The sequence below is a fragment of the Cryptotermes secundus genome, unplaced genomic scaffold, assembly GCF_002891405.2.
Source record: "Cryptotermes secundus unplaced genomic scaffold, Csec_1.0 scaffold488, whole genome shotgun sequence".
Lineage (NCBI taxonomy): Eukaryota > Metazoa > Arthropoda > Insecta > Blattodea > Kalotermitidae > Cryptotermes > Cryptotermes secundus.
Genome location: NW_019736404.1, coordinates 251,091 through 256,115, shown reverse-complemented (window position 1 = coordinate 256,115; position 5,025 = coordinate 251,091). Strand labels below are relative to the sequence as shown.

Here is a 5,025-nt window from a genome sequence, read left to right as displayed (position 1 = left end):
AGATGGCCCAGACAATAGTCGATAAACCGTAAAATATAATTCTATTTATACCGGTACTTCCTCCTTACTATTTTCAACACAGCTATAAATAATTTCGCATTACTGAGCCGTTTATTTTCTCTTATTTCTGTGACTTTCGTAGGTGGCTTTTCATTAAAATAACTGCATCTGATGGAACTCAAACTCCTGCAGCAAACATTATGGAAACATCACAGTATCTAGGAGAAAACACTGTCATTGGCACATAGTACCATTTCTTATACATCATAGAAATGAAATTATCGAAAAATATTTACACCAGAAGGAGATGAACTGTGAGCAATTTAGAAAATAAACACAAAGAGAAATTTTATTTTCTATACATGTCAACTACTGTTACTAAGATGGCAAAATCCTAGAGCTATGGAAGGATGACATGTAGGTAGGACGCCAGATATGGAATCCATACTGAAATGAACCTCAGGACTAAAATCATATATATAACCATGAAGAGTCTGTCAGATCATACTGACCTTCCCTGTAAGTCACGAATCTCCTTGCTGATAAAGACAATCAGTATGGAAGAAATTTCAGAACTGTGTTGACTGGATTTGTTAAATGTACCATATGGGCAGATCCCTTGTATTTCCTATACTTGCAGCTGCTTTCAATTTCCAAAATCCTAGTTTGTCCTAACCTGCCTTATTACCTTCATCATAGGCATTTTAGCCAGTTTTTATTCTTCTGTAAGCCCATCTCTGAGGTTGTGCCTATGCTCACAGAGCCACACAGACAGTATTCTGCCTGTTTCATCAATGTAACTTCTGCCACATTCAATGGGAATATTATAAGATGCAATGTGGCATCTGTTGTGGATTTCTTACTGGGCTGGTTCTCATGAGCGAACTCCTAAGGCTGTTTTTTTTAAGCATGTCCTAATATTGCAATGATTCCCTCTTAACTTCCAGAAATGCCTTTAAGTAGGGGTTAGAAACAGAGCCAGTAGGTTTTTTCTCTTCTTTCTGATGACTACTACCCTTGGAATTAAATATTAAATTATTATTGGGAATAAATATTGGGCTGAATATCATGTCTCTGGTTGTCAACTTCATTCAACAGACTTTGTCATTCTTGGTACACAGTAAAAACTGCGTTGTACAGGCTCTGAATTATTTCTCTCTTAACAGGTGACGGATGACTAGGGTCACAGTTGAGGTAGCAGGTAAGGTTGATAGGTTTTCTGTAACCTTAGAGGTCTATGTAAACCCTTTTCTGATAACAGGAACATCCAGAAAGGAATTGTGGTGTTTGATTCTGTTTCCGTAGTAAACTGGATGGAAGATCATAGACTACTAAGGAGAGGAAGATGTTCTGTAATCCATCTAGACCAAGAGGACAGACCACCAATGTGCCATCTATATGCCAGGGCAATCCACCATGTTAAGTGCCACCAACAGAACAAGGTACTGCCAGCTTCAGCTTCTGATATAAAAAAAATTATCCTTAATCTTTTGAGATACGTTCTCATAGATTCTGAGGAAGCAGTCCTTATGAAGGGNAAGACGAGGAAGAAGACGTAAGAAGATGCTGGATGACCTTGGGGACAGAAGAGGGTACTGTCATTTGAGGGAGAAAGCTCTAGATCGCATTAAGTGGAGGAATTGTTTTGAAAGAGACTGTGGACCTGTCGTCTTGACAGATTACTGATGATGATGATGTCCTAATATTGTAATGATTCCCTCTTAACTTCCAGAAATGCCTTTAAGTAGGGGTTAGAAACAGAGCCAGTAGGTTTTTCTCTTCTTTCTGATGACTACTACGCTTGGAATTAAATATTAAATTATTATTGGGAATAAATATTGGGCTGAATATCATGTCTCTGGTTGTCAACTTCATTCAACAGACTTTGTCATTCTTGGTACACAGTAAAAACTGCGTTATACAGGCTCTGAATTATTTTCTTAACAGGTGATGGATGACTAAGGTCACAGTTGAGGTAGCAGGTAAGGTTGATAGGTTTTCTGTAACCTTAGAGGTCTAAGTAAACCCTTTTCTGATAACAGGAACATCCAGAAAGGAATTGTGGTGTTTGATTCTGTTTCCGTAGTAAACTGGATGGAAGATCATAGACTACTAAGGAGAGGAAGATGTTCTGTAATCCATCTAGACCAAGAGGACAGACCACCAATGTGCCATCTATATGCCAGGGCAATCCACCATGTTAAGTGCCACCAACAGAACAAGGTACTGCCAGCTTCAGCTTCTGATATAAAAAAAATTATCCTTAATCTTTTGAGATACGTTCTCATAGATTCTGAGGAAGCAGTCCTTATGAAGGGTTTGAATTATGCAATAAGTAATCCACATTCTAACCTAGACATGACTTGTGCTGTTGAATAAGTTGTTCCAGAAAGTAGTTAAAAACCATAAAAATATTTGAAACTCAACAATTATATTAGGATTTTGCATGCAGAAAAAAGGTAGCTTTACTGCGATGTTACGTGAATCCATGTTCGCTAGACTCTGGGGGTTTACGAACCCTTGCCCAAAGATCCTACAGCAAAGTTATGAGGAAACAAAAAAATCTCTTTGCAAAACATGAAACCGTTCTTCCAACAGATCTAAAATGTAACTTGACTTCATATCATAGTAAATTTCCATATTTATATGGTCTTCCTAAAATTCACAAAGCAGATATTCATTTTAGACCTACAGTGATATCATTGGTTCCCTTTTTTATGCCCTTTCTGGATTCCTTCATAAAATTCTGTGTCTCCTTACTGGTAAATCAGAACCCTTCATGAAATACTTTTTCTTCACTTTATTACTCACCAGGAGGTACTCTACGGAACTGCTTTAAATGAGTCATGTGACATGCATAGTTGACAAGCATGAATTTTGTATGAGCAGAAGCTTGAACCACAGACCAATGAAATGTTGAATGGCTGAGTTTAGATTAAGTCAACATAATATATGGCTTAAAAGTAAAAAAGCTATCCCTCTAACTGGCTGTGAAGCCCCAAATGGTTGTGAGACATCGAGACTCCCACATTTTTGTGGCCAGTCAGCTCACAGGTGGTAGTAAGGTTGTCAGACTTATGTGCCGGCTGCCCTTTAACCCCAGGACGAATCCTGGTACTCATTTCTGTTAGAGGCTGAGTCGACACCAGGGCCATAGTGCAGCTGAAAGGATTAGGTAAATTGAAAAAAAAAAAATCCACCTCATCAAAACTCGAACCCGTGACCTTCCATCTTGTAGCATAGTGCCTCAACTGACTACCCTACCATGTGGCCCCCAATATGCAACATACAAGAAGTAATACGACGGTTGGAACTTTAATAGTGGCAACTGTTTATTTACAGCTATTACAAAATAGATGCATGATTTGAAGATTTACTGTCCTTCAATGTAGTCACCAGCATTGTGTAGAGTACTAGTATCTAGAGGTGACAGTCCGCCAATGCGGGGTAGGAGAAGTATTGGTAGTGGCGGGGAGAGCTCCAGCATGCCGACAAGTGTGGAGGGGAATGCAGTACATGCATTCTCAAATGGAAATAGCTTCTTACCTCATAGTGTTGCATAGTGATGGTGGTTTGGTCTCGCTGATGTTCACACATCCGATGTTAAGTTTTAAGTGCCGAATGGCAGACTGTTATGCACTATACACTATTATACAGTTTTCACTGTTATATACATGAAGAGTTTATTTACACATTACACAGGTCTATTCTAAAGGGGCAACACCGGAAATGTCCGCATAGATATCATCTCTACATGCCTATCCTTCCTCGTCACCACCAAATGAATCGGAGCTATCATCATTATCACCGCCAACATGGAAGACGAACTCCTGTCCTGCGTCCAAAAGGCCTTCCCGTGCCATTAATTGTTGCTCAATATTCCTTATATGTTGGCACCTACGTTGCCATTCTTCTGCAGTTATGGAAGCCAATTTTTGGTCTGCCAATTTAATGATGTCATCCATCTTAAATGTGGTATTGTTTTGAGCAACTCAAGTTTTTACGGTGGCCCATATTAACTCAATTGGGTTGAATTATGGGTGATATGGAGGGAGTCGTAAAATATTGTGATTGTGTTCTGCAAAGATTCCATCTATTTTATAGGAGTGGTAGGATCACATTATATACATCTGGATTCCGCATTTGATGACAAATCAGTGTTGTTGAAGATAATAGGTGGAAGGTGATATTTTAGCCAGGATATCACAAAATCTCTACTTGAATTTGAGTTAGGAGATCTGTTTAGTTGTACATTATGGTAGGGAGCATTATCGATGACAAGTACAGAACTTGAGGGAAGGTTAGGAATAAGTCGCTCCTTTAACCACTTTTCATACTTGGTGTAGTTCATGTCACTTTGGTAGTCTCCCGTTTTTTTTTTGTAGGATTTGAAGCTGACATAGACAGTGCTTGAGGTGGAATGAAAATAGAACCTGGATGGTTTTCCCCTTTTAATTCACAGACGTAAATTATGAAAATATACCTAGTGATGTATATAGTCTGTGTTCCTACTAAAACCTACGAACATATTACAGTAGTTTAAATGGCATTCGTTAAAATAAAGGCACACATGCATTCCGAGTACTTATCTTTAGAATATTTTCCAGATGTTTTCATTATTTTCTGAAGTCACTGATCTTCTGTCTGCGGGGGCTGCACAAGTCTGGTAACCTGCATGTCGACGTCCTTTCTTTAGCCATTTTTTTACATAATATTCTGCATCGAAAGCATTAAGAGGGGGTCCCACTTATGAAATAAACATTAAACTAGATGCTGTTTTTAAAAGCATTAAGCTTCGGATGGTTGAAATAATGTTGTTCATGTTGCTGAGTGCACGCTCACACTCTGCAGTTGAAATAATAATAGTATTTGCAGCTGCAATCAACGGCTTTAGTTCATCAGGATACATGTCGTCACCATTCATTATATTCATATAATACTCATGGAATCCATGAACTGAAGTTTTCTTACACACCATAAATGACTCAGAGAGTTCCCTAATCTCTTTATCAGCAAAACATGGAT

At 38.6% G+C, this 5,025-nt stretch overlaps 1 protein-coding gene across 1 annotated transcript in view; it reads left to right on the top strand.

Moving 5' to 3' along the window:
• Nucleotides 1–2,113: 2,113 nt before the first annotated feature.
• Nucleotides 2,114–5,025, top strand: part of LOC111869878 — a 58,932-nt gene continuing 56,020 nt past the window's right edge. Inside the window, exon 1 of the mRNA XM_023861723.2 lies at nucleotides 2,114–2,223. The gene's annotated coding sequence lies outside the window, so the exon portion shown is untranslated. The remainder of the gene's footprint in view (nucleotides 2,224–5,025) is intronic.